At 42.4% G+C, this 8,910-nt stretch overlaps 1 pseudogene; it reads right to left on the minus strand.

Moving 5' to 3' along the window:
• Nucleotides 1–849: 849 nt before the first annotated feature.
• On the minus strand, nucleotides 850–7,615 carry LOC119350254 (annotated as a pseudogene).
• Nucleotides 7,616–8,910: the final 1,295 nt, after the last annotated feature.

An 8,910-nucleotide genomic window follows, 5' to 3' on the forward strand; every position in this document is an offset into this window, starting at 1 on the left:
AATCTGTTGTTTTCCCCTGCGACATTTTTCAGAGGTATGCATATATAGTTATAGATAATTTCTTTTCCCTATATTGTTATAATGGGGTGTTTATTTGCAATCCGGGTCGCCGCCGGTACGAAAGGAAAACGGGTCTTATGCTATAAATTATAAGTTTGCTCCCAAAATAATATTTTAAAAATATTTAACAGGTAAAATTAACATCATATTTAGATTCCACATATTTTTATAATAAAATTTCATATATAATATGTTAAAATCGAAGTTACAGTTTAAAAGATACGGATAATTTAGAAAATCATTTATTTGACTTAAATATATTCCAAAATAATATTTAAAAATACTTGACAGGTTAAAATAATCTCATATTCATATTCTACATATTTTTCTAATCAAATTTCATATATAACATGTTCAAATCGGAGTTACGGTTTAAAAGATATGGATGATTTAAAAAAACATTGTTTGACTTAAATATGATCCGCGGATGAATTACCTAAAACATTAGGGTTTTTTTCGGAAAATGTAAAATAACGGTTCGGGTGTGACTTAAATCCAGACTGCGGGTTGATTTCAACAAAACACAGGGACTTTTGTGTAAAATATGAAAAAAAAAACGATTCGTTTTAACTTAAAACAGGACTGTGGGTTGAATTCTCTGAAATAGAGGGATTTTTCTGAAAAATGTCATGACAGACGAAAGAAACCCAATTTGTTTTATTATTATTATTATTATTATTATTATTAGGTAAAGATAAAGATTATACATGCAGTCCTCCTGCATGGTTAAAAAAAAAACTTGAAAACTCAAACATCCGCTCCCGCCTCCTGGCTCTTATTACTTGCAGGCTAATCAATTTGTCTTGCAACCAGCACAAACCTGCACACGAGAGCTGGGGCGGCTACAGCAAAAACCTGCACCAACACAGAGCAGAAAAAAACAAGCATTTGCAACTGCTGCAGTAAGAACCACTTTCACACTGTAGGAGTCTACAGGCCCGAAGTCTATATTCAACACGGCGTAGCACGCTTAATGATTACAACCAAAGGAAATCTTGATTGGAAAATACCAAGGCTTTAATTAGCTACTTGATCATCCAGCAACCAAAGTAGAGCAGCATATAACTGACCAGGCCTTTACAAGATTTATTGAGCTTGCCTACCCTGGTGGCCGCGGTGGCGACACAGTCTCCCCCAGTTGGTTGTCAACGAAATGACCAACCAGGCAGAGCCACCAAACTCGGCCACTTGGGGCTCGGAAAGAAGGTGATCAAACTCTCTCCAATAAAGCTCAAGAAGTCCTCTTCGACGATCCCCATCTGGCGAAGCAGCACCCTGAGCTCTGCATGATGCTACCAGCTCCACGCTGCGACGTGGCTGCTTCTCTCTAGTGTGGATTGTGGACTCCTCCGGTGCTGTCCTTGAGCGCACTTGCAGATACACTGAGGTCATCGCCCCGAGGAACACGCCTTTGAGGGAGTTCGGGCTCGAGAACTTACGTGTTTGTGTATTAACCAAATGACACTTTTTTTTGCGGAATATTAACCAAATGAACACCCAAATTACTTTCGAGTGTCACTTTTTTTTAACCAAATGACACTCGAAAGTAATTTGTTCCCACATGCCAGTGGGGTGCTCCTGCACTTCCAACTTTTCCTCGTCCTGCTTCATCTTCTTTCTCATACTCTGTCTCCACCTGTTTTGAAACACCAGAATAAAATACTCATATAGCAGAAGAAAAACGAAAGCAAAGCCGAAACATGGTGACAAATACAGATTTATTTAACTATTAAACAACAACAACAAAAAAAGCCTTTAGTCCCAAACAAGTTGGGGTAGGCTAGAACTGAAACCCATAATATGTCCCAACCAACTTATGGTTCTGGCACATGGATAGCTAGCTTCCAGTGCCCCTGTCCATGGCTACTTCTTTGGTGATACTTCAGTAACGGCTGGCCAAAATTTTGCGGCATGGAAGAAAGAAATAAAGTGGCGAGTAGAAAATTAAGAGGATGAACCGAAGTAACCAATGCTACCGATTCTAGTAGAGAACTTACCATTTTTGTGTAATGTTCGCAGGCCACGTTTCCGTATGCTACATTTCCATATTGTAAAAGGAAACTGGAACAATTGGGAAGCATCTCAATGTCAGCTTCAATAAGGATTCCAATGGATTTGCCAAAGCAACATTCCAGACCTGCCATCGCATTGTCTTTGTTGCCAAAGTTGCCAAAAATACAGACCTCAACTTTGCGGAGGGCAGAGAGGTGTTGGATACCGAAATTGAGAGAACCATTCAGGCAATCCATCTGATGCACACGGAACTCCAGCTCCAGGTGCTCAAGCCTTGGCATTGATCCCTCTTCAAACTCCAGTGAGGTCCCACAATAAAGGAGTTCCAAATGGAAATATTTCAAATTGCTGAACCCATGAATGAGAATTCTTCCATCGGTGCCATTGAAAGTCTTTAGTTTGAGGATAAGCAAAGTTGGTATTGATCCAAGGATTCTAACATCTTCTGGTCTCACACTGACGACATAGATTTCTAATTCTCTAAGATTGCGAAGCAAGCTCATCCAGTTTGGAACCTTGTCAATGTAACAGTATGTTATGTGAAGCTCCTGAAGGCTGCAGGGAGTAGTCGGGCACCACGACTCCAGTGACAGTGGAAAGTAAGTTTTGACAGCTAAGACATCCGAGCTTAGCTTGGATATATTTAGATGACGAAGGTTGCATGAAGATACTAATGTTCCCAAGTAACCGTGAAGGTCCTCAATTTGACCTGTTCCTTCCCACAATTCAAACATCCCCAGCTGTACTTTCAACCTCCTCATCTTGGTTAGCTGGCTGAATTCTTGTAGTGATTTCCCTTGTTCATAGGAGTGGACACCAAGCGTCTCTATATCTTCCAAGCTTTGCATCTTACCAATCATTCCATCCGGAAAACTAATGTGGTAATGAACATTTAGACTGGCCAGCCGTTGAAGGCTTGTAACAGCTAATGGCATTTCTAGAATTCTGGTATTTGCTATGCCCAGTGTTTCCAAGTACTGCAGTTCTCCAATTTTTTTTGGGAGGAGTGTAACATTTGCAAGGCACAGGTACTTCAGAAGAAGCAGCTTTTCAATATTTGCAACATGATGATCTTCTAACCACCAGCACTTTCCTAGGTCCAAGACACGAAGAACTGGGAAAATCAACAAAGAAACTTGAGGAGCATGTGCATATATAATGAGCGACCGAACATGAGAGAGAATCGGGGCTGATATGGCAACCTTTTCATTACTGTTATTCCCGACAAGAAGCCTCCGGACTCTGTAACATGAATTGTGCCCATCCTCTACATCACTGAATTTAGTGACAAAATTCTCTTCGGCAGCTTTGCATGTGATGAAATCCAGAATGATATCATGAACTTGGCATGACTCTACCTGGCTAAATGTTGCACCAACCGGTTGGATCAAGCTTCTATTAATAAGCTCGTTAAAATAAGTCTCACCTATTTCATATCGACTTCGCCCTTGTTTCTCATGAATGAATCCTTCAGCAATCCATTTATGTATCAAATGTTGTTTCCAGATAGCAGAATCTTCTGGAAATATACTCAAGTACAACAAACAGGCTCTCAGATGGTGAGGAAGATCAAAGTAGCTCAGAGATAATATCTTTGTCATCTTATCAGCACCAGAATCATTTGCAAGTGCAGAACCAATAGCAGCTAACACTCTCTTCCATTCATCTTCTGCATGCTGATCAGCCAACAAACTAGACACAGTAATAATAGCCAATGGTAGGCCAGAACATTTTCTTAATATCTCATTAGAGACTTTTTCCAGATGAGGATAGCATAAATCCTCAGGACCAAATGCTCTTCTAAAAAACAACCTTTTGGAGTCATCAAACGTAAGGGGTTCCATTCTATAAATATGACCACCACCCGAAGAACAACATGATGCGACTTCAGTATTACGTGTTGTAGTGATAATTCTACTCCCATGGTTATTATTCAATAATACAAGCCTGATAGTTTCCCATGCGTCCGCGCTCCACACATCATCAATTACAACAAAGTACCTACAAAATGATTTTAACAAATATGTATTTAAATCCTGTAAAGCTAATTAGAAATTGCATAGAGCATTAACATTAATTAAATGCTTGGATCAAGCTTCTATTAATAAGCTCGTTAAAATAAGTCTCACCTATTTCATATCGACTTCGCCCTTGTTTCTCATGAATGAATCCTTCAGCAATCCATTTATGTATCAAATGTTGTTTCCAGATAGCAGAATCTTCTGGAAATATACTCAAGTACAACAAACAGGCTCTCAGATGGTGAGGAAGATCAAAGTAGCTCAGAGATAATATCTTTGTCATCTTATCAGCACCAGAATCATTTGCAAGTGCAGAACCAATAGCAGCTAACACTCTCTTCCATTCATCTTCTGCATGCTGATCAGCCAACAAACTAGACACAGTAATAATAGCCAATGGTAGGCCAGAACATTTTCTTAATATCTCATTAGAGACTTTTTCCAGATGAGGATAGCATAAATCCTCAGGACCAAATGCTCTTCTAAAAAACAACCTTTTGGAGTCATCAAACGTAAGGGGTTCCATTCTATAAATATGACCACCACCCGAAGAACAACATGATGCGACTTCAGTATTACGTGTTGTAGTGATAATTCTACTCCCATGGTTATTATTCAATAATACAAGCCTGATAGTTTCCCATGCGTCCGCGCTCCACACATCATCAATTACAACAAAGTACCTACAAAATGATTTTAACAAATATGTATTTAAATCCTGTAAAGCTAATTAGAAATTGCATAGAGCATTAACATTAATTAAATGCAGCTAGATATTACTTAAGACTGTCAAGAGTGTTGCAATTTTTAAACACTGAAGATACAATACTGTTGTTTAATACTGTGTTTTATTCGACAGCACATGATAACTTGTCAAGTGTTAGAATCCTATCAGAGTCAAACCTAGTACCTAAATAAAATAGCTTGCGCAGGGTCTGGGGAAGGGTCCGACCACCGCCACTTTGGGTCTATTGTACGCAGCCTTTCCCTACATTTCTGTAAGAGGCTGTTTCCAGGACTTGAACCCGTGACCTCATGGTCACAAGGCAGCAGCTTTACCACTGCGCCAAGGCTCCCCTTCTTGTGTATTTATAGGGATGCCACCTCTAATAGTAACTGAAATCTTCATGTTGACTGCATTGCAGGAAGCACTTCCACTGTTTCGTGTACAAGCTTGGGTAAAGCAGAATTCCAGAAGTTACCAGAGTTTGGGTCAATTTTAGCAGATACAGAAGTTTACATTATATGTTCCCAATTATAGCAATTAATTAATCTGGTAAAATGACCTGAGATTCTAGCTCCAAATATGCATGTATTTGCAAGTTACAAAGAGAGAGGAGCAATTCCTCTACAAAATCTTACGGCGAAATAGGCGAAAGATTAGATGGGCAAGACATTTGAGTATAGACTGTAATTGAGTGATGACAGTGGAGGCATGCAAACTGAACCGACATATAGGTGCAGCAGGAGTTGGCCAACATATGTGAATCTGTGCCCTCCGGTGGATCTCCTTGGAACAGCAGAATGATACACGAGATGCAAACCAAACAGATCGAAATCGATGAATCAGGTTTGACGGCATAAAATAAATAGTAATATCGGGAAGAATGCTTAAAGTTTTAAACGAAGAAGGATTACTAAGTTAGCGACATAAAATTATTGCTAAATTGCATCTTTGTTCATGACCTTTGAAACAACATATATTAAAAGTGAAGGCCCTTCTAGAAATAACATGTAGAAATCCTAGAAACAATCACATACTCCCTCCGTTCCTAAATGTAAGTCTTTGTAGAGATTTCACTAGGTGGACTACATACGGAGCAAAATGAATGAATCCACACTTAAAATGCATCTATATACATCCGTATGTAGTTTATAGTGGAATCTCTACAAAGACTTATATTTAGGAACGGAGGGAGTACATTATTTGTCTATTTTTCTAGGCAGTCACATACATTATAATAGGTGAGCAGGATTACCTTTCGTCTTTAAGATATTGCCTGAGTTTACTGATCAGTTGTTGCACATGATCATCCAGTGTGTAGTCTGAGAACCCCACTCCTCCAGCAATATCTCTTAGAGTCTTTCTCATATCAGGATTTCGAGAAACCGACACAAACGCTGCACATGAAAAATGGCTTTCCATTGCATGATAGACTTGGTTTGCTAGAGTAGTCTTGCCAAGACCGCCAGAACCAACAATAGACAGCACTTGAGGCTGTGTAGAAGTAGCCTCCCACTGAAACCAGTCGATGATATCGTCCTTAGGACCATCAATGCCGACAAGTTCATCAACCTCCGCGTAAAGCGCCGGCAGCCGGGGGTCAATGGAACAAGAGCTAATGCAAGGTGTTGGCCGGATAATATTATACCTCTTGTGCCTCTCGCTTGCCTGAGTTGCACGGGCCTTGAGTTTAACTATCTCACTAGCAGTCTGATGGCGATGTTTCGGCTTCTTCAACATGTCAACGAACTTCTTGAGTGTGGTACGCCCATCGGGCTCATGGTCGACATGAGCCACAAAGACATCAATGCAATCCTCCATGTCATAAGAAAGCTCACGTACATCATCCCGCCAAATTCTCATCGCAGGTTCGAGTTGTTCTTCATCCGCAAGCACCTCCAGTGCAGCCTTCATGCTGCGAAGCTCGTCTCCTATGAACTTGGCGTCATGGCGGACGCCTTTGAGCTTCCCGTGCTCCTCCAGCAGCAGCTTGAAGAGCTTGGACAGGAGGGGCTTCATCACCCCCGTGGAAACGGTGACAACAGCAGACTCCATGGGTCTCTCGCCGGCGAGCTTCTCTATGTGTGATTTCACAAGTGATGTGGTGGTTGCTTCAAGGGTTTGTGTTTGTCTTCCAGTAAGTTCTCTGGTCCATCTAGTAAGGCACAAGCAACGCGCTTTTCATCTTTTTTTCTGAGCAGAAATTGCGCCGAAAGCCCCTACCCAAAATATCGTCTTCAGGTTTGGTGGAGCCGTACATGATTGTATTGTTTTTTCCACTGACTTGACGACTGGGCAGAGGAATACACATGATGTTAGGCTTATGATTAATAACTAAACAAAAGAACAGTGGCGCCACATCCTTGTCTTCCATTTGTGGTGGCCCAATGATTTACTAGCAGAAAAGTCAAGCATTGGTTCCCAGAGAAAAAGTGCTCAAGGCGACACACCAATTTGATTCGATTGGATTCATCAAAGCAAGTTGGGATAGCTCTATGCGCTTTTAGGAAGCAGTGGAGCACCTTCCGGCCTACAAACGCGTCGATCCGAGTGGAGAAATTCAGTTTAATTAGGCAGAAGTGCAGCTTGCGAGGAATACATACAGAGGAGAAGAAAAATCGCCCACTGACCTGACCTCCCAAGGGGTCAGCAGATGTCGATCGATTGCCCGGAGGAGCCGCACGAGGGGCGAGGGCTCCGGGGCTTCGCCGGGGTCTGCGAGACAGCCGCGTGCTCCCTTGTGGAAGGGTGATGGGTCTGAATGGGGTGGAAGTGGGAGATCCGGCAGCGAAGCCATGGTGGGTTGGGTGGGCGGTGCCGGCGCCGGCACGGCTTCCGGACAGAGGAGTTCGCCTTCGGCCTCGTCCGGACGGATGTTACAGTAGTCTCCACCACAAATCCAACGTCACATTTTTTACCATGACAAATCAAATTTTTTTCATGGTCACATTATGTTGCTTGAGGATGGCAAGTTTAGTTGATGAGCATTGCAAAACCGTCTCAGTTTATTTTTTCTGTTAGAAAATTGCCGTGCTTACAAACGGAATATGTCGTTAATATAAATTGTCATGCCTAAAAATCTAACATCAAAATTTTAGGGTCCGGATAACTGTCACACGTCCGGTGTGTGGGGGTTGTGCCGCACGCCTCGTGCGGCATGGACAGCAACCAGCCCGCACGACCACGTTCGCGCGCACAACGGCACGACCCGCACGTCCGGTGTGGCAACCCCGCCCGGACATGCGGGCCAGAGGACCCAGCAGCCCGCACGATCCAGCCGTCCCGGCCTCTTCTCCCACCTCCAGAATCCCGACTGCCGCCCATATTCTCCCTCCTTCTGAACCCCTACCTCCATCGCCGGCCTTCTCTGGTTGCCATGGCAACCACATCAGATCCGTAGGACATTCCCACCTGAAACCACACCCCCACCCCCTCCCCCACCCCCAATCTAACAACGCCCTCCAAAAAAGACCAGCTAAAAAACAGGTAATCTCCCGATCTAACTACTGCTTCTCATCCTTCTAAGTGGCACAGAGTACAAAATTACCGACGAGGTTGGCAGCTAGATCCATCCTACGTGGGTTGTGTGTCTTCGCAGTTGCCAAGCAGAGTACACTAGATCTGTCATGTACCGTGTTAGAGATAACCGTAAGTTCTCTGTAGATTGATGCACGTAGTTAGTAAATGAATGGATGTGTAGGAATCCATAAAAAGGTAGAGAAAATTGGGAAATTTGGAATAATATAGTGTCAAAAATAATTGCCACTGGTGTCTAACGTCAGTTGCCACCTATCATTGTCGTCAACTGCCACCATGTCAACTTATAGCTTGCCATCCTATTGTAGTGGTTGATGCCATCGAATCGAACGGTTAGCTAGCACCCATATTTTAGAAAAAAAAGATAGTTGATGTAAATGTCCTACTAGCCATGATATGCTGGTTACCTACGCATGGAAATATGATAACACTGACGTATTAAGTTCTACATGCAAGCAGCACAAGGATACATTTTTTGTGGATTGTTGATGCGTTCTTGTTCATGCAGTGATTGATAGCACGGTGACAGAAAACGAGACGCGGGAAAGAATGAGT

The sequence above is a fragment of the Triticum dicoccoides genome, chromosome 1B (assembly GCF_002162155.2).
Source record: "Triticum dicoccoides isolate Atlit2015 ecotype Zavitan chromosome 1B, WEW_v2.0, whole genome shotgun sequence".
Classification (NCBI taxonomy): Eukaryota; Viridiplantae; Streptophyta; class Magnoliopsida; order Poales; family Poaceae; genus Triticum; species Triticum dicoccoides.